The sequence below is a fragment of the Macrotis lagotis genome, chromosome 6 (assembly GCF_037893015.1).
Source record: "Macrotis lagotis isolate mMagLag1 chromosome 6, bilby.v1.9.chrom.fasta, whole genome shotgun sequence".
Taxonomy (NCBI): domain Eukaryota; kingdom Metazoa; phylum Chordata; class Mammalia; order Peramelemorphia; family Peramelidae; genus Macrotis; species Macrotis lagotis.
The window spans coordinates 231,738,569-231,762,965 of NC_133663.1; the positions used below are offsets into that span (position 1 = coordinate 231,738,569).

Genomic DNA, 24,397 nt, shown 5'->3' on the forward strand with positions numbered 1-24,397 from the left:
ACTTAGAAGGCAGAAAAATTTAAGTAAATTAATCTTTTCATTAAAGAAGTAAAATAGCAGAGCTAAGATTTGAACCTAAGTCTTCCAAATTGCTGCTCTTTTTGTTATACTCCACTGTCTCACACCTAGTGGTTTGGGCTTTTCTTGTGGTTCAACCTATCTAAATAGCCATATCCATTTGAGGGAATTAGTGTGCACTTATTTAGACTTTTTTTTAATAGTGATTCTATCTATATTACATCAACTTATTTACGAGATGAAAATTAAACTGATTTTTACTTTTCTCTGTGTATGGTCATAGATGGAAACAACAATGAAACTAGTGGCCTGGGCCAGGTCAGCCTCAAGGCAATCAGGAGTCTCAGACTCAGAATTGGAAGGAAAGTAGACATTCATAGAAAAATTGAACATTTAATCATGAAAGGAAGTAACATGTATAGGATATTCAACAAAGATAAAATTTATTCAGTTGAGAATATCTCCCATGATCTGCAATTATCAAGTAGAATCTTGACTGAAAGATATGTCAAGCCTGGGGAGTTCCTGACTTTATTCACTGAATATTGATAGGACTCAAATGTTAGTTCCTCAAGCCAATTGAGACTCAAGATGGTTTCATTGACTTTTTTTTTTTGTACAAGGCAGTGGGGTTGAGTGACTTGCCCAAGGCCAAACAACTAGGTAATAATAAGTGTGTGAGGTCAAATTTGAACTCAGGTACTTCTGACTCCAGGAGTGGTGCTCTATCCACTGTGCTACCTAGCTGCCCCAGTCATTGACTTTCAAGAGAAAAAAATCAAGCCTAGACTACATGAAGTAGCAATTGCCCTTACCACATCTAACCTTTATTTCTAAAGCAATTAAGTCAACATCTGTTTGAATTTTAGATGTTTTTTTGAATTTGGATAATGTTATTCTGAGTAGAACATTTTTTGCTTTGTTGTTGTTCCAAACTCCAATCTCTCAAATAAGGAATGAAAAAGAGAAAGTAAAATACAAAAAAATAAAAAAAAACATTTCAGTGATACTTTGATGGAACCTAGTTTTATCACCTTATTATTTATAGGTCCTTAGATAAGTCACTGTCCTCCTAGATATTCCATGAACAAGACATTCCATTTCCTAGCTCCAGAATTTATTTTGGCTGTACCCCATGCTTGGTGTACTCTTCCTCCTCTAGTCTGACTACTGACCTCCTTTTAAATTGAAACTAAAATCTCATATTCTACAGGAAGTCTTCCTAATCCCTCTTGATTCCAGTGTTTTTTCTCTTTTAATGATTTCCTATTCAGCTTGAATATAGTTTGCTTTATATACATATATATATATATATATATATATATATATATATATATATATATATGCTTGTTTACCATTATCTCTCATTAAATTGTAAGCTTCTTTTGCCGCTTTTTATATGCCTGGCACATTGTAGATGTTTAATAAATGTTTATTGAATTGAATGGGTTTAAATTGAATTGGGCCTCTATGGGCCTTCGTTTTCTCATCTTTGAATGAGGATCTGATATCCTGACTGTTCTCAATCTCTGCTATGATATTATTAATGTGGTTATTTCTTTAGTGGCATTGATTATAGTTCTTAAGTCTTTCAAAGTTTTTTTTTGAATCTTTATGATATTGTTGTCATTGTGTAAATTGTTCTTTTTGAATCTGCTTTTGACTCTGCATCAGTATATACACATATTCCTAAATATTTCTGAAATGGTTCCTTTCATCCTTTTTTTATTGGACAATAATATTCTATTACATTAATATATTGTAATTTGTTCAGCTATTCCCTAATTTTCAAGTTTAGTAACTTTCCTGTGCTTAGTTTGAAATTGTTTTCCAGAATAGCAAAATCAATTCACATTCCCAGGAATAGTGCAGTAATGTACCTCTTTTTCAGTAGCACCTCCAATATCATCCCTTTTTTTTCTGTCAACTTTGACAATCTGATGGGTTGTATTTCTCTAATTACTTGTAGTTTGAAGCATTTTTTCAAATGGTTATGGACAGCTTAGATTTCATCCTTAGAAAAGTACCAGTTCACATACTTTGATAATTTTTCAATAAAGCAATGACATATACACATTAGATATCAGAAATTTTTTTAGAGAAACTTGCTGCAAAGTCTCCTACTTTAGACCATCAAGGTACCTGTTTTCTTTTTAGTTTCTGTGATATTTATTTTGTTTTTGTAAAAATTTTTAAATTTTATGTAATTAAGTGTTTTTAAATTTTTGTTATTAAAATTGAAATATGGGGCATCTAGGTGATATTGCGAATAGAGCACCAGGCTTAGATTTAGGAAGACTCGTCTTCTTGAGTTCAAATTTGACCTCAGATGCTTACTACCTATATGACCTTGGGCAAAGCACTTAGCCCAGTTTGCTTTAGTCTTCTCATCTATAAAGTAGATGGGAGATGGAAAACCACTCCAGTATCTTTGACAAGAAAACCTGAAATGAAGTCAAGAGGAGTCAGATATTAAAATGACTGAACATCAACAAATAAAAATTGAACATTTTTCATTTTACTTTCAGTGATAAATCATGAACTGTAATAAGTAATGAATTGTTCTATCCATAGATTTAAAAGGTAATTTCTTCTTCCTCTGTTTTGTTTATGATGTTACCCTTTACTTTAGTCATGTATCCATTTAGCATATATGTTGTGAATTAAGGTATATATTGTGAGTTAGTTGTCTTACTAAAGTTTTTCTTGGGAATATGTTACAACTCACTAACACCTACTTTGATCTTTCAAATCATGTTAAAAGGACTGATAATTCATCCTCTGAACATCCTACCTAATTCAAGGTGCTTGTATCATCTTAATTGAAAGGCAACCATGGGAGTATGAAAGCTGGTATGAACTTAGAGCATGTTTTTTCTACCAGTTCTTAATTTAGATTCAAGACATTTTTGAGGGTTTGGGCACTAACCTTAATTTTTAATTTAATGTTGTTCAAATTCCTAATGATTGCACACTGAAGATTGTAGGGAATTTATATTCATCAGTCTACTCATATCTTGAGGCAGTATGGATCAGTGTAAAAATGTACTGGATTCAAGAGAATGTCATTAATATAAACTAGATGCATACTCTAGGGCAAATTTGTAAATTTCTCTGGATATCAGTCCATCTGGAAAATGAATGATTGTATAATAATGATCTATAAAGTTCCTTTTAGTTCTAAATACCTACAATTTGATAATACTCTTTAGTGTATTGAATTGTACAAATGGATAATAACATTGTAAGAGAATTATTTTATTATTACTACTATGATAATGCTTTCCTTTTTACAACTAATAAATGAATTCAAGGAAGTATGTCTTCGAGTTATATCCACAAATAAATGAATGATTTTTATATGTTAAACTAGCATCTAAGCAAATTTAAGTCACATTCAGTGACAGTGCATCCCAAATTCCAAATTCCTCATACATTATACCACTTGTATGTGGTTTAACAAATTTCTTGCATATTAACTATGCTGCAATTTTCTTTAAGTGACTAAAACTAGTGAAGATCAAATCCTGAGCAAGTTTTCGTAGTTCTTTCTGAATGAGTACTAATGCTATCCAAGGATAAAAAGGGGGTAAAAATCAGAGGAATTTGATAAAGACAGTTGACAAATCCTGCAGAGAAGATGAGATTTTTTTTAAATTTTGATTTTTTTTCAGATCTATGAGATTTTCAATTAGCAGGGTCTTTGGAGTTTAATCCAATCCACCATTTTTCAGTGGATTAAGGAAACTAACTCCCACAGAAGTTAAAATTTATATTGCCCAATTCCACATTGCTAGTTAGTAACAAGGCAAGAACAAGCAACTAGGTCTCAATTCAATTCTATTCAACATATATTTATTATTTGTTTAGTCATGCAAGGACGTGATGCCAAAGACTTGCAGTCCATAAAGAAACCTCACACTTATATATCATGAATGTCCCCTTTTAAAATAGATTTAGAAACTTTGGACATTGGTAAGTATCAAATGATAACACAAAAGTGATTATTGATTACTGGAAAAGTTTCAATAAGATTAAAACATTTCATCTAATGATGTTTTAATGCTACTACTGACAGTCCATACTAATACTGCTCTGTTGATTTTTTCATTATTATTTGTAAAAATAATATAAAATAATAACTATAAAATTATATTCAATGAGAAAACCCATGCTAGAAATTCATTTATAAGTTTCTGTCAACCCATTGTATAGTAATCATTGGGTATGAAGTCCCAAGATTTGAGTATGTTATCCTGGCACTCCTTTCTGCTTTCTATGTGATATTGGAAGCCACTTTTAACTCCTTGAACCACAACTTTCTCATGTAGAAGACAAAGAATTCTCATTTTACCTTCTCTCAACTTTATTGTAAGGCTCAAATGAAATAATATGTGTAAAGAGATTTATAAATTGTAAAGTAAAGTGGTATATAATAAAACTCTTATGGATAGCCAACCAACACATTGAGTAAAAATGTCTTGCCTTTGAATATTTTATTTATACACAATAACATTTGAATAGCTTCATATATAATATTCCTAATAAAATCTGACACAATTTAAACATTTCATAAAATCATTGGGTTTAGAGTTGGAAGAGAACTTAGCAAGCATTCTTTTCTGTTCTCACATTTTATAGATGAGGAAGCTAAGGGTTAGAAAAAGGGAAAAAAGTCCATGATCATCAAGGCAAACAAAGAGATAAAACTTTTAAGTCCTACTTTTAGTGCTCCTTTTGTTGTAGTGTACTGCTCCCAGCCCAGCGTTCATTAATTCATTCAATTCAGTAAAACATTTATAATAAATCTACTATATGCAAAGGATTATGCTTGGGAAATATAAAGATTGCAGAAAACATACACACAAGATCCTTACCCTCAAATAATTTATAATTTAATTGTAGGAATGAGCCAAATAATTACATGACAGAATATTATGATAAATTAACTTAAGGGGTCATGAAAAGGAGCTCTCAGAAATTTGAAGGTATGGAGATCACTTTTTTATTGTGCATCATCAATGAAGAATATCTACTCTGAGGGAAAATACCATTCTTATTCTGACTTTGTTTCTTCAGTAAATATTCATTGTTCACTGAGTTAAATGGAATTGAATTAGGAATTTGATAGCTGAGGGGTGGAGTCAAAGATGGCACAGAAAGACAGGGACTCACCTGACCTTTCCGGCAAATCACTTTAAATAATGACTCTAAACAAATTTTAGAGTGGAAAACAAACTAAAAGACTGAGTGAAACAATTTCCCAGTGCAGGATGAGGTGAAAGATTCCAGGGAAGATTCTGGTGCACCAAGGTGAGAGAAGGGCACAGTAACATGGGCCATGGGAGTGAACTGTTCCCAGCTATCTAGGAACAGTAATTGCTAAGGAATTTGGAAGGTCATCAGGAAAAGTTTATTGCACCAGGGTGAGAATAGAGAGCACAGTCCAGTGCAGGCCCCAGAAGCACAGACCAGACCCCAGAAGACCAGAAATGGTCCTTGGAACCTCTGAATTAGGAGAGGCAGTTGCTTCTGGAGCTCTCAGCCCAGGCAGTGGGGGGGAAGGAGATTATAGGGGTCTCTTTGCTATCTTTGAGACAGGACTCTATTGCTTTGCTCATAATCTGATCTGGGTCCCAGTCCCAGAAAAAGGAGAAGAAACCCATCAGAGCTTACTGCTACAGTGGAGCAGGGACCCTCCTCACAGTTCTAGGGCAGAAAGGAATGCTTGTGGTCACCCACAAACAAGAATGCAGGCTAGGAAAATGGTACAAACCTCTCCTCTGATCATTAGACCTTAGAAGAATTGAAAACATGCAGATCCCTAGAAATGTCTCTGTAAACAGCAGCCAAAAAATCCAAAAGCTTGGGCAGTGGGGCAGCTAGGTGGTACAGTGGATAGAGCACTGGCCTTGGAGTCAGGAGTACCTGGGTTCAAATCTGGACCCAGATGCTTAATAATTACCTAGCTGTGTGGCATTGGGCAACCACTTAAACCCATTTGCCTTGCAAAAAAAACTAAGGAAAAAAAAAAAGCTTGGGCAGTGTACCCTCCACCCTGGAGCCCCACCTTAACAAAGAGTTAAAATTAAATCATCGGCTGGAGAAATGGGCAAACAGAATAAGGAAAAACCCCTGACAATTAGCAGTTATTATAGCGATAAGAAAAATCAAAATATACACTCACAAGAAGATAACAAAGTCAAAGGTTCTAAAGCCAAAAGTCTGCAAGAATAATATGAACTGATCTCAGTCCAAGGAGGAGCCCAAAAAAGGATTTTGAAAATCAAGTAATCCTGCAGAGGTATAGGAAAAATTGGGAAGAGAAATGAGAGTGATGTGAGAAAATCTTGAAGACCAAGTCAGTAACTTAGTGAAGGAAACAAAAAATTCTGAAGAAAATAGCATCTTAAATACAGACTAAGTCAAATGGAAAAAGAGGTCTAAAAAGTCAGTAAGAAGAATACTTAAAAAGCAGAATTGGCCAAATGGAAAAGAAGATACAGAAGCTCACTGAAGAAAATAATTACTTAAAGTATAGAAGTGAGCAAAGGGAAGCGGATAACTTTGTGAAAAATTTAGAAACAATAGAACAAAAAGCCAAAGAAGTGAAAAACAAGAAGAAAATGTGAAATATCTCATTGGAAAAACAACTGACCTGGAAAATTTAGTAGAGAGAATTTTAAACTGATTGGACTACCTGAAAACCATGATCAAAAAAAGAGCCTAGACATCATCTTTTAAGAAATTCTCAAGGAATACTCTCTTGATAATCTAGGATCAGAAAGTAAAACAGAAATTGAAAGAATTTACCAAATGCCTTCTGAAAGAGATCCTAAAATGAAAACTTCCAGGAATATTATAGCCAATTTCAGAGCTCCCAGAACAAGAAGAAAATAATGCAGATATCCAGAAAGAACCATCTCGATTATTGTTAAACAATAGTCAGGATAACACAAGATTTTACAACTTCTACATTAAGGGATCTGAATGCACAAACTATGATAATCTAATGTGATATTGGAACTCTTTTTACATTTTGTTCTGTCTGGTTTTTTAAGATGATTATTTTCTTCAGGATTTTTTTGTTTCTTTCACTAAGCTGCTGACTTGGTTTTCTTGCCTTTCCTGCATTTCTTTAATTTCTCTTCCCAATCAGAAGAACTTGGAATACAACCAATAATCAGTTACTTAGTAAAATCAAATATATTCTTTCAGGGGAAAAGATGGATATTTAGTGAAATAGGGAACTTTCAAACTTTCCTGATGAAAAGACCAGAACAGAATAGAAAATATGAAACTCAAGTGAAGCATACAAAGATAAATAGGAAAGGAAAATCTTAAGAGACTTAATGATGTTGAACTGCTTGTTTTCCTGCATGGAAAGATGATACTGATAACTCATATGAACCTTCTCATTTATTAGAGCAATTAGAAGGATCATATATAAACTAAGCACAGATGGGAGTTGAATATGAAGGGATAATATATTAAAAAGATGGAGTTAAGGGATAAAAGAGTAATATACTGGGTGAAAGGAAAAGGGGGAAGTGGAATGGGTTATTTCATGTACAAGAGGTAAGAATTTTGTTAGCTAAGATGGACTTTGAAGGATTTTATGGTAAGATTCCAGCATTGATTCAATAAGTGTTTATTGATTATATAATGAAGGAAGTGATGCACAATTAAGATAATTCAAGATAGAATAGGGAGAAAGTTAAGTGGGAGAGAAGAGAGAATCTTGATTGACCAAAACTCAATTATAGAACTTTTAAGATGGCACACAAAATGAGAGATCTTACTTAGATCCACATTTGAGGAAAGGTCTGAACTAACTCTGTTGTTACCCCTGCTTAGCCTAAGGTCAGTTACTTAATAAATTTCTATTTGGGGAAAGGGTGGAAGGAGAGAATCTATTTCTCTTTTAGGAATTTTAAATAGGTTTTTTTTCCAGAGTCTGCTCCTTGGATTTCCTACCCTTCTCTTTTCTGGGGCAGCTTCTATTCCTCATGATCCTGAGACAATACCTCCTTCCAACTGAGATTGATTGTAAGTTTTTACTTATTGTAGTGCATAGCATGCCAGACTTATAGGCAGAAATATTCAGGTTCAGTTTATGTAACCTTATTATTATATTGTGCTTCCTTTCTCTAAACCTCAGTTTCCTCATTTGTAAGATCAGGAAGTTGAAGTTGATGGCTTCAAATTCTCCTACAGCCCTGAATCTATGATATCTCTCAGGTTTGTTTCCAATTCTTTCCGTCTTTAATAAAAAAAAATTTTTTTAGGAAGATTCTTTTTTTTTATTTTAAGGTTTTTTGCAAGGCAAAACAGGGTTAAGTGGCTTGCCCAAGGCCACACAGCTAGGTAATTATTAAGTATCTGAGACTGGATTTGAACCCAGGTACTCCTGACTCCAAGGCGGGTGCTTTATCCACTACGCCACCTAGCTGCACCCAAGATTCTTTTTTTTAAAGATTTTATTTATTTTGAGTTTTATAATTTTTCCCCCTAATCTTATTTCCCTCTCCCCACCCCACACAAAAGGCAATTTGTCACTTTTTACATTATCTCCATGATTGTCTTCATTGATCCACATTGAGTGTGATGAGAGAGATGTTCTTCCTTAAGGAAGAAAAATAAAGTATAAGAGATAGCAACATCAGATAATAAGATATCAGTATTTTTTCCTAACTTAAAGTTCTTGCTCTGGATTTCTCTGGTATTCTCCATTTCAGATAGTCCAAAATTATCCCTGGTTCTTGCACTGATGGAATGAGCGAGTCCATCAAGATTGATCATTGCCCCCTGGTTGCTGTTAAGGTGTACAGTGTTTTTCTGGTTCTGCTCATCTCACTCAGCATCAATTCATTCAAATCCCTCCAAGGCTTCCCTGAATTCCCATCCCTTCTGGTTTCTAATAGAACAGTAGTGTTCCATGACATACATATACCACAGTTTGCTAAGCCATTCCCCAATTGAAGGACATTTACTTGATTTCCAATTTTTTGACCATAAACAGGGCTGCTATGAATATTTTTGTACAAGCAATGTTTTTATTTTTTTAATTTTTTTAAAAAAAATTGTCCTACTCTCCCTCTCCTTTGTCCCAAGCAAAACAAAAGTCATATGCTCTCAACGACCAATACTGAGTTGGTTTCTTTAAAGAAAACTGGTGTGCACGTAGCAACTTCAGGATCTAGGCCAGAAAGTTCTCCCTCATCAAAATTATTTCCAGCTGAAATCATATTTGGCAAAGTGAAATGCCTCAGAATGTAAAGATGGCCCTTCTCCAGGGTCAGATCTCCATATGGCTTTTCCTTTTCCAGTTTGCATCCAGACGTGTTTGTGCAAATGAGATCAGATTCTCTTTCGGCAGTAATGATCAAGATGAATGAGAAATTTGAAAGGTTAACTCTTGAGCCTGTGAGAGCCCAGGGATTCTCAGTTCATGTGAGATGAAAATAAGTTATTTCTTGAGTCTAGAAAGGACAGAATCATTGGAAAACAAAGTGAGTGTTCAACATGTGAGCTGTGTTTGTTGTTGAGGGGATTTCCTGTGGAAGAAAGAGAAGGCTCATTTCTTTTAAGAAATGTAACTATCATATCTATCTGGGTATGAAAGAGTAACTAATGAATAGTGTATAAAGGATGCTTGTATAAACGGCCTGTGGAGACACTGCAAAGTACAGAACTGTGGTTTTGAAGATTAAAGAATTTCATGGAAAAAGTATCCTGGGATATGCATAGGTGAAAGAAAATACTTATAGATGTTAAGAAAACATTTTTTACAAATATAAACTTTAGAAATATCTATAAATCAAACTTATAGCCTGCCAAGAAGAATATTTCTAAATCTAACAGTTAACAATGAAGCTTCCTCTATCACATATCCGTGAAATTCAGGGTTATTGTTGTTGTTTTAAAGTTAATTTGGTAAATCAAATAGAGTTTCTTTTTTTTAAACCTTCAGATTATTAATATGACCAATAATTTATCTTTCCAAACAAGTGTCATTGCACTTAACACAGTCTGAATGGTATATAAAAGAAAGAGTAATGATTTGGAGAGTCAGAGAACTTAGATTTGTATTCTAATTCTTTACCTTCCTTCTAGAAGTCATTTAATTTCTCCAGACCTCAGTTTCCCTGTCTTTATTTCTCAGGAGGAGAAATAAAATTACTTCTAAGAGTATTTCTAACTTCAAATTTATAATGGAAATGAAATGTCTATTATTTTCATGCTATTTTAGTCACTGGGGAAGGGAAAGGAATGCAAGTTTTTCTGGAAGTAACTCAGGAGAGGGGGGAACCAACAACCTATCACTGGTTTCCAAATTCCTTATCTTAAGTTTCCAGAGATCCTGGTTTTATATAGTTCAGTTGTCTAAGTATTTATTTTTTTTTGGCCATTTTAAGAATTAATTCAGAGATTACTCTTTTATTAGTGGATCTAAAACAGAACTAGGTGTGATCACTCTTTGTCTTGTCTCCCCCCAAAATTATCTTTGTTGAAACCACAAACAATATGTTAGACTTCTTCATTTCTCCCATAGTATTTAGCAGAATAGTTTGTGTATAGGTATTCATTTGTTGAATGAGCAAATTGATTGTGACTGGGTTTGCTTGAAGGATAGAAGTTAAACACCCTAGTGCTATGACTACTCCTCCCTCACCACTTTGAAAAAACATTAAAAGTTCAAGTGATCCCTGAGGCAACAGAACAAATGACCAAGTATTGGCCATGGTCAATTTATTTTGTGTGTATGGACATAAGCAGGTCAATTTTTAACACCAAAGGAATACATGGAAGTAAAGAGGGAAATTTTTGGCTCACATATCCTCTTATTAAAGGTCTTCGATTCAACACAGAAAACAAAGTAGGAAGATGATTTTTAATTACAATAATGGTCTTAATAGAAATGATAATAGACAAATAAATGAAGCTCTAATATGACTTCTTGCTAATTTACCTTGGTAAAGGGACCCTCTATACTGATAAATCAGAGGTCAGGACCAAATCATATACTTCTACATACATACATGAACAATATACATGCATGTATAATATACATAGAAACATCTGTGTATATAAAAGTATGTAAATAGACATGCTTCTATATGTGTGTATATTAACTTTTAGGAAAGAAAAGATTTGAAATGGAGCATTCCAAGGAAAGGAAATTGTATGAGTAAAGACAAGGAGACAGGGCAATTTGAGCCAAAGTTTTGTATTATTAGAAGGACAAGAAAAAAAAGGGCATGGTTAAGCAAAGAATCAATCTTGGGATAAATGGCAAAATGCCTTCCCCAAATTTATTATAGTAAATTGTGGAGTACCAAATAATGTGCCTTAAATGTTTTAAAAAACTATAAATAGACATTTCTGGCCAAAGAGAAGGCAGGATTTTCTAGGAGTATATCCTAGAGGCAGTGCCAAGTAATAAAAGGAACATTAAGGCTTGGAATCAACTAGGATCTAGGTTTTATTGTTTTGAGTAGAAGTATTTTGAAATTATAATTTATTGTGTTTGGAACAATTTCCCTCTGTTTCTTATAGTTAAATAGGGAATAACTTTTATGTTAATTATAGAATTATGTATTGGAAGCAATATGGTCTTATACTTTAAGTGCATAAGGGGCAAAAGTGTAGACCTGAAGACAGAAAGCCCTGGATTTATATTTTCCTTCTGATTCTTATTAACTTTGTGAAAATCACTTAGCTTCTATGATTCTTAGCCTATATATTTCGAGGATCCATCACTTCAGGTTATGGGGATAGAAAGGAGTATACCTGTTTCTCAGCTGTATGTGGCACATTCACCAAAACTGACCATGCATTAGGGCATCAAAACCTCAAAACCTAATGCAAACAAGCAGAAATTATAACAACCCTTTCAGACCATAGTGCAATAAAAATTGAATTTAATAAAGGGTTGTTAAAGAAGAGATTAAAAGCTACTTGGAAGCTAAATAATCTTAAAGAATGAGTGAATCAAAGAAAAAATCATAGAAACTATCAATAACAAACAAAAGAGAATGGAAAAAAAATGAAACTATTCCAAAATTTGTAGGATGCAACCAAAGCAATAATTAGGGGAAAATTTTAACTTTAAAAACATACATCAGTAAAATAGAGAAAAAATAGATGGATGGGGGGAAAAACAGCTAGATAAAAAAAACAAATTAAAAATTACTAATTAAAACCAAAATGGAAATTCTGAAAAGCAAAGGAAAGACTAATGAATTTGAAAGTAAGAAAATCATTAACTAATAAATAAAACCAGGAACTGGTTTATGGGGGCAAAACAATAAAATAGAGAAATCATTGGTTAATTTGATTTTAAAAAGAAAACAATATTACCAGTCACAAAAGTAAAAAGAGTCAATGTACCACCAATGAATATGACATTAAAGCCCCAAATATACCAACAAAACTGAAAATCTAAGTAAAATGGATATTTTAAAATATCTAAACTGTCCAAGTCAACAGAAGAGGATTTAGAATATTTATCCCTGTCCTTGAAAAAGAAATTGAACAATTCCTCAATGAGCTTCCTAAGAAAAAAGAAAAGGTGGATTCAAAAGTGAATTGTACCAGTCATTTAAGGAAAAATTAATCCTAGTATCATATAAAGTATTTTAAAAAAATAGATAAAGAAGTCCTATCAAATTCTTTTTATGTCACTTGTGGGGTTTTGGAACTAAACCAAAGAAAGTAAAAATAAAGAAAATTATGGACCAATTTCCCTAATGAATAGCAGTGCAAGAAAAAAAATTAATACAAGGAGCATATAACAACAACAAAAATACATTCTAACCTGGTAGGATATATGCTGGAAATGTGGGCTGGTTTAATATTAAGAAAACTATCAGCGTAATTGGTCATATTAAAAGCAATGATAATATAACCATATAATTATAGTAATAGATGAAGAGAAGCAACCAATCCTACTAAAAAATACCAGGAAGTATAGGAATCAATGGATATTTCTTAATATGAATAGAATCTATCTAAAAACAAGGTAAGGTAAAAAAAGGTTCAATAATTTTGACAAAGAATATCACAAGTAAGTTAGGAGAACATGGAAAAATGTACTTGTCAAATCTATGTATAAGGGAACAATTCATGACCAATCAAGAGATAAAGGAGATCATGAGAATTAAAATAGATAATTTTGATTATATGAAATTTTAAAATCTTTTTTATAAATAACACCAATGCAACCAAAATAAGAAGAAAAACAGGAAACTGGTGGGGGGGGATTTGCAAGAAGGTTCTCTGATGGTCTCAATTTTAAAATATATAAGGAACTGAGGCAAATTTTTAAAAATAAAAGCTATTCCTCAGTTGATAAATGACCTAACAATAGGAACAGGCAGTTTTCAGGAGAACAAATCAAAGCTATCAATAGTCACATAAAAATTCTAAATGATTAGTGATTAGAGAAATGTAAATTAAAGGTTATCATCTCACACCTATCAGATTGACTCAAATGAAAGTAAAAGAAAATGACAAATTCTCAAGCAGATGTGGAAAAATTGGGACATACTGCTGGTAAAACTGTGAATTAGTGCCACCATTCTGGAGAATATTTTGGAATATATCCACAAAGGGCTATAAAACTTTGCATATCCTTTGACAAGCAATACTACTATTAAGTCTAGTATCCCAAAAAGATCAAAGACAAAGGAAAAAATATTTACAGTACCTCTTTTTGTAGTGGCAAATATGTTTTTGGAAATGAGGGGATGCCCATCAATTGTGATGAAAAGCTATTGTTTTATAATAAATGGCAGGTGAGGGGTCGCTAGGTAGTGGATAAAGCACCGGCCTTGGAGTCAGGAAGGAGTACCTGGGTTCAAATCCGATCTCAGACACTTACTAATTACCTAGCTTTGTGGCCTTGGGCAAGCCACTTAACCCCATTTGCCTTGAAAAAACCTAAAAAAAAATAAATGAATGGCAGGGGAGATGATTCCACAGAAACATGGGAAGGCTTATATGAATTGATAAAAACTGAAATGAGCAGAACCAGATCAATGTGTACAGTATAAGCAATATTGTAAAAATGATAATTATGAAAACCTTAGATACTCTGATCAAGACAGTGGTCCAGGACAGTTCCAAAGGTCTCATGATGAAAAATGTTATCCACTTCCAGAGAGAGAAGCATATTTTCCACTTTTTTGGGTTTTATTTTGTTTTTGTTTTCTTTTGCAACATAACTAATATGAAAATGTATGTATAATTGGACTCAAGATGCTTATCTTCTCAAGGAGGGGGAAAAAGAGGATGAAAGGAAAGAATTTGGAATTTAAAAGTTTAAAAGTGATTGTTAAAAATGTTTACATGTAATTGGGAAATAGTGAAATAAAAATAATTTATTAAAATAGGTAATTGATCAATCTCAAAGGATAAAAATAAAAATAAAAGAGAACTCACTTTCTTCCTCTCTAATTATTCAGGCTACAAATCAAAGAAAGTAAAAATAAAGAAAATTATGGACCAATTTCCCAAATGAATAGAAATGCAGAAAAAAAAGGTTAAACAGTTCCTATAAGCAGGATCTTTAAATTTCCATTAACTTATGATAATTCAAAGCAATTTTTGACAGTCCAAATGTTGCATGATAGATAGAGAGCTACCCATGGATTCAAAAAGACCTGGTTCAAGTCTCCTCTTTGACAAATATTGACTATATGACCCTTGGTTAAGTCATTTAGCTTGTCACTACTCCAAAAAGCTCTTTTAAGACTAATTTGTAGAGAAAGTACCAACCAAGGGATGTTCTAAAACCCTCTGTAAATTACTCCTGTTTGTTTTAATTTTTAGTGTGAACAACTTGGAAATTAGCAATCACTATAAATCAGGGTTTCATTTATTGTTTTGCTGATGCTCTACTCTAGACTTATGAAAGTGATAAAAGAAAATGTTAACAATGTAGATTATACTTAAAACTATGTTCTCTGTACAGTTTTTCCCCTCAGAAAGCCAGTTAATAAAACAGCTATCAATATATCCCTTCCAATTTGCAATGTTAAGGAAAATTTTCATAAGAAGCTCCCTATATCAATACAATGATCAGTGCATTCTCCATAACTAATCTAAGCCATTTAAACAGGGAAAAACATTTTAAAATGGTTATTTTTTTTTGTATTAACCAGCACCCTTCTACTTATTATTGAGGGTTGCGATCCTCATCTCACCTCCCCACAGAAATATATGTAAGTATATAGTAAGTCATTTAAAAAAATAAATAAAAATACAAACGTAGAGGAAAACCCCAAACGTCCATGCAATCACAAGATTGACCAACTGTCTTTTATGTCTCATGTTATGCATAAGGTTTAGAGGCCTCCTCTCCAAAGCCCTCAAAAACTAGTGCCCAATTGCCAAGCAGCTAAACTAGATTATCTCTGAAGTATGCATTTAACAGATTTGCTGGCACTTGTTGCACATAATTCTGGCAAATCCTGAGGTAGAGGTGCCATAGTGTTTCTACTTTGCTTTTCCATTTTTCTGTTTTTTGATAAAATAAGCATTTTAATTTTTATGAATCAAAACAAATATTCTCCTTGGAAAGTAGAAATTTGAATTATTCTCTTAAGCAAACCGAGAGAGAGAGAGAGAGAGAGAGAGAGAGAGAGACGTTCTACTGTCATTTTTCCATCTATGCATCCACATTTTATACTCTTCAATGAGTTTGCTTCTGTGCAACATCCCACACCAGATTAAAACATGAAAAACTCATTCATTCAAAGGGTTATTTTCTATCTCTTATTGCTGTTCTGGTAGGGGTATCACAACTGGTACAATGGATCATTTGGAACTTGAAGATTAAAAAAAGTAAATTACTAAAAACATTCTCTATGACTTCCACTCTTCCCCACAATTAAAGCATCTTTAAGTAGGTAAAAAACAAGCTTCTTTAGGTGTGAAAACATTTTGTTCAATCGAGAAAGTGACTTTTACAATGCTTCATGATCAAAGGGGTCACAGCTGGATTTCATGTTAATCCAACCTCATTCAAGTTAATTCATGTTAATCCAAATTGACACGGTCTGTATTACAGCAGCCAAAACAGATGCTATGCATGTTGTTTGAAGTGAGTCTTTTCAGAGGAAAAAAAAAATAAGTGCTTTACTACCATGCAAACATATCTTGTGGTTCATATATCTGGAATAATGACCTGCAAAGGTAGCTAGCTAGAATTCTGAAGTTTTGGTTCCACTTATAAGATTCTATAATGTAGAATGTTTTTTCACCCTCAGGTTCAAATCTCATGAACCTAATGGATCTATTGTAAAAATTAAATGTGATAATTATTACTTAGTATCCATATCTTTGTGAATGTATAGGATACAGTCTACTAATTCTGATCAAAGACCCTTACATAACTTAATGGATGGTCTTTGGGAGTTATGATTAGCTAGACTGGTCATATCTAAAGCAAAAAATGTCTTAGATATCAGCTAGTTATAGTATGAGAGGGGACTTGGAGATGTGTAGTCTCTCTGTCAATGGCTTAAGCTACCACTGATTGTCTTCCTTCAATTTTATGAGTCCTCAGCAGTAGTTCTTGACAGTAACCTCTTGACAGTCAGCTTAACTTTTACAAAGAAATAATTAAAAAGTACAGAAAGAGGGGGTAGCTAGGTGGCACAGTGGGTGGAGCACTGACCCTGGAGTTAGGAGGACTTGAGTTCAAATTTGATCTCAGACACTTAATAATTACCTAGCTGTATGATCTTGAGCAAGTCACTTAACCCTATTACCTTGCAAAAACAAAACAAAAAGTTAGAAAGAACATTCAAAATAGCCCCACAACACCTGACTCTTGGTCTCTAGGGAGAGGAATGGTATTAGATTTAGCCTAAAAGTTCCTGTCGGGCATAGTTCCACCAAAGTTCCCTATTGACTTGTTTCCTAGCACCTTTCTCTCTCATCTTGCCTGCTTTGTTGCTAGCAATATTAGGCCTGGAATCCTGGGTCCAAAGTCACCAGGTATGGGGATTCCACATCCTGCATCTAGAACTGAAAAGGGCAAACCTAACAAATCTGACTCCTAAACCCACTTCTTGGGAGCCACAAAATAGGGGAAGGGAAGGGGGAGAGGGCCCTTCTCCCCACCTAGTTTAGTGTATGGTCCCATTGTTTTGAGTGAACAAGACCTTCAATTTGAACACCACTGGACAAAAGTGAGCAAGACTGTCCCAGTCTCATCATTTTAAAGATAAGATATTAATCCATTATCCTTGACCTTTTATAACTTTTTTCTTTTTTTTTCCCTGATTGTTTCTAGCAACTTCATTCTAGCTATAGTTTGTTGTCTGATTCCTGCAAAACAATGGAAATTGATGGTTACTTTTTTTTTTAGGTTTTTGCAAGGCAAATGGGGTTAAGTGGCTTGCCCAAGGCCACATGGCTAGGTAATTATTAAGTGTCTGAGACTGGATTTGAACCCAGGTACTCCTGACTCCAAGGCCGGCGCTTTATCCACTACGCCACCTAGCCACCCCAATGGTTACTTTTTGCCTCAAAAAAATTTACTATGATTTAGCATCTGTGTATTGGAGTTGAGTCAGAACATATAAGAGGTGAAGTGAAAAAGAATGTTGACCATTTCTGTCGTTCATTTGAATTATGAATTAGGGAGGGAGCCCCATGCAATAGAAGGAATAGTTAATGAGTCAGGAGACCATAGTTCTTGTCCAATTTACTAAGTATCTCTGTGACTAAGATCTGTATTTCAATTCCTTCACTGTTATTATGAAGAGCATAAGAGAATGGAACTTAGAACTGTTTTAGGAGAATATAAGATGATATGAAAATACTAGGTATTTCTTATTAACTTCCTAGATTTGGAAGAAATTAGATAGAACTTTGGCCTTATTAGTTCGCATTGGAATCTTGGAAGAGTAGCAAATTCTCTTTGTCTAAACTCACTGTTTGTTGAACAAGGCAATTCTGCATTTCCTCATCCACATTTTTGTGAGTTAAACCCTAAACTACTCACTCTTCAGGACATTGCTACTGGGCTGGCTATGAAATCTTTCATTATCTCAGCTCCTGGACTCATGTACATCACACAGCTCTCTCTTCTGGCCTTTCAAAGATTGGAGGTCATAGCTTCATTCTATTTCACTTTAAATGAACAAATAAATTACTGAGGTGATGAAGTGAACCTTGTATTCATAGGGCCATGTGTTTGTGTGTGTGTGTGTGTGTGTGTGAGAGAGAGAGAGAGACACACAGAGAGAGAGAGAGACAGAGACAGAGACAGAGATATAGAAAGACAGAGACACAGAAAGGGAGAGAGAGAGGAGAGACAGAGAAACTGAAAGACAGAGAAACTTAGAGACAGAGACAGACAGGGAGAGAGAGACAGAGAGAGCTCCAGTGAGCACCAAAAGCTCATTCCTCTTTTCCCACCAGAATACCATCAAGTAGGAGGGAGTCCACCAAAGAGAAGTCAAATGAAAAGAAGAGGCCATGGTATCTATTTGACTGATTCCTTTTATCAGTAGTCCCAATTAGATGACCTTACCACATGGTTAGTAGAGTAGAAGCTGTTAATAGTACATGTCAAAGTCTCCCCTCTATTATATATCATTCTGTCTCTCAAAGAAGCAGGCTCCTAGTCTCTTCCACATGGTGAATTGCTTCAGGGAAACTCTGTTTTTCAGGGAAACCCTCAAGAAGTAGGCTCAGTGACCAAGCCTATATATATATATATATATATATATATATATATATATATGTACTCACAGGTTTGTTAGAATCAAATCATTTGCAAACTTTAAAGTAGTATATAAATGCAAGTATTGTTAGTTATTATTATTATAAAATTAAATGATATTCATAAAAGCTCTTTGCAGAAACTTAACTATTAAATTCTATGCAGATCTAGGCTATTTTTCTCCAGGAAACCAATTCTGTAGAAATATTTGCAGCTACACCTAACAGAAACCTTAGATTGTTTCAGGTTGCATCGTTTGAAATTGTGCTTCTCATACTTGTGTAATGGAGGTTCATTACTTGCTTAAGTCACCTAAGATGGCATCAGGACCTGTTTCTGGTAGACTGGAGGACTGGAACCTATTTGGATATTGTTTGTCTGTATGCTACATGACTAAGAGCAGTTATTTACCATTGATTGTGTAACCTAAATTGTCTTCATTTTAAAAATAGTCCAATTTAGCACATTCAGGGGCTTTCCCTCTCTGCATTTGAATTTGAAAATGGACTCTTCAGTCATACCCTGTGGAAAAAAGTAGATCACCTCCATTTCTCCCACCTTCCCAACTTCCTCAAGAAATAGACTTGTGATTCTAGCTTTTTCTTTCATACTTTTCCCTCTAATGGAATCCACTGAATGGATTCTTGACCACTTTAGCCATGGGGATTCAGGAGTCTAGGATTCCTGAGTCTCTATAGCAGCAAGCCCTAAGATGCAGGGACACTAGGGCAGGTTGGATTTAGACTTTAACTCAGTGGAACTTAAACTGTATATGAACTGAATTCAGTTGTGGGTCTAATTCTGCTCCCAGTAATTGGGTGTGGGAGAAATGAGGGAAGGGGAAAGGAAATGTTTGCATATTTGTTTTTGCTATATCTTTGAATTAAACATCACTTTGTAATAGTCAATCTGATGTTTTGTTAAATGGGACTGGAATTCTAGTCATTAGAATTGTTTTAGAATAAGGGACCAAAACTTGGAGGGGGCAGAGAAGAATGAACTCTCAATGCTACTTGGTGCCTTGAGAACATGGGTTAAGGAAGAGGGGAGGGATATCATAAATCTACCCCTTGCTATCCATCTTCCTTTCCCTAGATTTCCTTCAATAATCCACATTTTTCCCCGCTCTGGTTCACTTTTACAGTGATTACAAATTACGAACAATATCTGAAAAAAAATTGTTCCTACAGCTCTGCAAAAGAAAATAACAGGGAAATGGAATCCATGAGTAACAGGATTTTGGTGCAGTTTGAGAAAGGAATGTACCCACATTCCACAGTAGCAATGTGCTAAGAGCTACAGGTCACTGTAGCAATGAAGAGGTTAAGTAGAGTCATCTTCCCCCCAAACCCTCTGCAAACAGGAACCCTACAGGAGACATGCTGAGAAGCTTTTCTTTTTGTTTTTTAAGAAGAAAAAGCAATAACCTTCACTAGGGAGGATGAATTTCTGGAACACCATCATGCACATTGGTGCCACCCTCCTAAAAAACAATCAAAACCCATGTTGTAATGTTCAAAAACAAAGTAGACCCCCAAAATGCTAAAATTAAAATTAAAATTTTAAATTAAAAGACTTAAATTCCCCTAGATTCCCAAAGTTTTGCTTGAGTCTGATTGTTGATGGTTCATTCAGAAGGTGGAAGGAAAGCCTTCTTTTCCAGGAAGTGAGCATAAACTAAGAAGATTCTCAGCTAGGGGACTGATAAGAGAGGTTAAAAAGACTCAAGTGTCCATTTGGTGCCAGGTCTAGGGAAACTGGTTTGGTGCCTAAGGATTGCTTAGGACTTGTTTTGCAATTTCTTAAGTTTACCAAGCTCATCATTAGATTGACCTGAGGGTGATGAATTTTTCACTATAGCAACTCTTGAAAACCTGCTACTAAGGTCAAATCAGAGATGAATTGAGATCAGAAGCAATGACACAAGGATAAAATCACCAACCATCAAAGTATTCAAACTAAAACAAATCAATGAAATAAGAGCATCTAACTTCTCAGTACTCTAGGTTATTCTCAAAAACTATAAACTGCAGAGAAGACTCTAGCCTGCATTAATAGATAACTTTTCCTCATCCAGAAATTCTCTATATCTGTGAAATAATAGGTCCAGACCCAAACTAATTAAATACATTAGAAGTTTTCCATTTTATCTTACTGGCATAGTATCTAGTCACTTTGTTTCCTCTAAAAAGTTCATAAGAAACTGTATTCATAGGTTTAAAAATGGTAAATTTTCCTCTTTGTACGAAAATAAAAAGTCTGAACAGATATTGTTTTTTGAAGATTATTCTGAGATGAGGGGTGGATGATTCAGCTGTAGTAAGTTAAAAGTCCTGGATTTCTACCCAAAAGATGTGGGTTTGAATCCTGGATTTGTCACTTAATTTGCCATGGGACTAATATGGTATAATATGAGTTATTTGCTTACATATGGCTATTGAGAAAAGTTCTATTATTAATAGAACTAGAAAATTAATAAACTAGAAAATGCTATACTTATTATTTTATAACCTATTATATATTTATTATAATTATTATTTAACTTGTATATGACCAAGACATCTAGAATAATCAGAAGTTTAGTAATAAACATTAAATAAAATGGTGTCATAAATAAACATTATATGTTTTTCATCTGATTGACCTATAATTGACCCAGCTCAAACCTCACTTGCTCAATGTTTGGGTTTTGACTCAGAGTGAGTATAAATACCTTTTATACTTAAAAATTATTGAATCCCTCTAAAAATTTTTGTGTATTGGGTAATATCTATCTATATTTACCATATTAGACATTAAAATGTTTTAGTAGTATTATGAAAGTGATTTGAACCTTGTGGACCCCTTGAAAAGGTCAATCAGTCAAGGAATATTTGTTAAGAAGTTTACTATGTGCTAGTGCTAAGCATTGGAAATAGAAATAAAAGTTGGAAGATGGTTCCTGCTCTCTAGGAGCTTATATTCTAAAGAAGAAAGAGAATGCATAAAAGGTAGCAAAAAAGCTGAGGTGGGGGGCCAGATGTTTGTGATGGGGTGGAGCATGTAGAGATAATCCAGAGAGCATCCTGGTGAAAAAAGAGGACAGAGATTATTGGACACCCTTCTTAAATTGGAAGTTTTAAGAGGAGTCATCCAAATCAGAGGGAGAGGCTGGAGGGGTGGAGAGTACCTACAGTGTGATTTTAAGGGTTCAGTCTAGAAAGAAATTCCCAAGGATACAAGGGTCACAGATTGAGAACCAGTAGTAGAGAGTGTTCAGATTATATTAAAGCATAACACTAACCTGAAATCAGAACTGAATGTTTTTTAGCTTCTAAGAAAACTTTATTGTAAATCTCTGACTATTACCCAGGCATGTGGTTGATTTCTGAATATTTTTTTTTTATTTTAGGTTTTTTTGCAAGGCAAACGGGGTTAAGTGGCTTGCCCAAGGCCACACAGCTAGGTTATTATTAGGTGTCTGAGACTGGATTTGAACCCAGGTACTCCTGACTCCAGGACCGGTGCCTTATCCACTACGCCACCTAGCCACCCTTGATTTCTGAATATTTGTTGTCATTATTACTGTTTTTAACATTGAGTTTCTTTGGAAATAGCTTTATATACTGAAGAACTTATCATTTGAATTGAAAACTTATTAATTGTATAGTCATAACCTTTTTCTTTTCATAATTTCCACTTCAAAACAACAATTTATTATTTCCTGGAATATTATTGTTTGCCTAAAGCATATTGATAATCCTTCTGACACGATTGCTCCCTCAGATTTGGAAAACGAGTAAGTTGTACCAACTATGGCAACTGAAGTCACATGTTGCCATGAGTATTTCTGGGAGAAAGCTGCATTTGTTTAATTCAGAAGGAATTTTAGGATAACTTAAATGATCAGATTTCTTTTCAGCAAGCCTTCCCCTAGTTTTTGTATGCTATTCAACTCTGCTAGGAAACAGAAAATATTTTGATTCCCAATTTAGCATTTTTCATTTTTTGAGTTCAAAGGTTCCAGGCTTTGAAATCTAGTCAGGCTTTTTTTCCCCCTTCTCCAATTCAGAGCAGTAATCTATGCCTGAGAACATATATCTGTGACTTGGACTGCTTGAGTTCTGTATTGCTCTGTTCTGTCTCTAAGGCATTTTGTTGTGTATAATGAATTCCTCTTGATACTTAACATCACTCCCATCTACATAAAAATGAGCAGGGGCGAATCATTTAGAAGAAATAGAATATAAACTAATACAAACTCTGTGGAATGCTTTACCCCATATTCCAGCAGTCTCAATTTAGTTTTTCTTTTACAAGCTAGAGAGCTGTTATCATATACATGTATTTGTCTATGTAAATGCATGTATGTATGCATGCGTGTAAAAGTAAAAGAGGCAGTACAGAAATTAAGTTGACTAATTTAGGATTATAAGTGAATACACATCTTTCCAAAGAAAATACATATTTTAAAAGTTTTTGTTTAATTCAGTGAAACCATGAAACATGTGACTTTACTCCTTTTTAAAAAATAATCAGCTAATTAATTAATTAATTTTGTTACATTTGGATTCCCAAGTGTAACCTGCTCTCCCTCCCCACCTTTCTCTAAAGAAGGTCACCATTTGACACAGATTTATGAACATGTAAAAACCATTCTAAGTATACTTTGATCAGTTTTTTTCTCTAGAGGCGGATAATATCTTCTTTGACAGGTCCTTTATAGTTAATTTGAGTATTTAGTGCAAGAAGAATAATTTGATTGTTCCCAATTATTCTTTGAATAATATTGCTGTTATTGTATCTTGGTTCTGATCACTTCACTTTTTATTATTTCATTCAAGTCTTACCATGTTTTCTAATCAAGAAACTCATCATTTCTTACTTCTTGACTTTACCCCTTAAATCTACCATTTAAATTTAGTCCACCTAAGACTGAAAGAAAAGTGGGAAGCTGCCAATATATTATAATTTGTATCCCCTGTTCCCCTATCTCCCTCTCACCACCTGCTGTTATGCTTTTAACTCTTCAAGCCTTTGAATCTTGTAAGTTTTGGGGTTTTCAAGAGTTATCTTCGAAAATAGACCTGGATAGCTTAACCTTAAGCTAATATTCATCTTTTCCCACTAAAGCAAAAATTGGTTTAAAGGCAGTTGAGAGAAAGAATGGGATAAAACATGGTGAAAGTGCCACAGAAATGAGGAAAGGGACATAGATTTTTTGATAGGGAAGGTAGGAAGTCTGCAAATATAAATCTTACTTATGTTATAATTTTGCTCCACATGGACCTCAATTTAAGATTAGGAGAAAAGTGTTATTTGGAACAGCTGAGTGACTTCTTTCTCTATTATCATTTATTTTCATTATTATTTATAATTATTATTATTATTTAAAAGTAATTATCAAACATCATTTTTTCAGAAAATAGGAAAGGCTAGTTCAAATCACAAACTAGGAAAAATAAGGGACTGATTGAAGTCATGCATAAACAGTAAACAATAATTACTGAGTGAGAAAAAGAACAACATTAGGACTTAGGAACTTGTGAAGTATGGAAACTTAACATCCTTAGAATCAGACTAGAAGACATCTGTAACCTAGTTGCTTGGCAGTGTGGTATAGTGGATACAACCATAATTGACTTAGAATCAAGAAGA

At 34.0% G+C, this 24,397-nt stretch overlaps 1 long non-coding RNA gene across 1 annotated transcript; it reads left to right on the plus strand.

Annotated features, from left to right (window-relative positions):
• The first annotated feature begins 1,370 nt into the window (after window positions 1-1,370).
• On the plus strand, window positions 1,371-24,397 carry LOC141491473 (uncharacterized). Its single transcript, XR_012469620.1, has 2 exons — window positions 1,371-8,067; window positions 8,180-24,397. It is a non-coding gene; the product is annotated as an uncharacterized LOC141491473 (long non-coding RNA).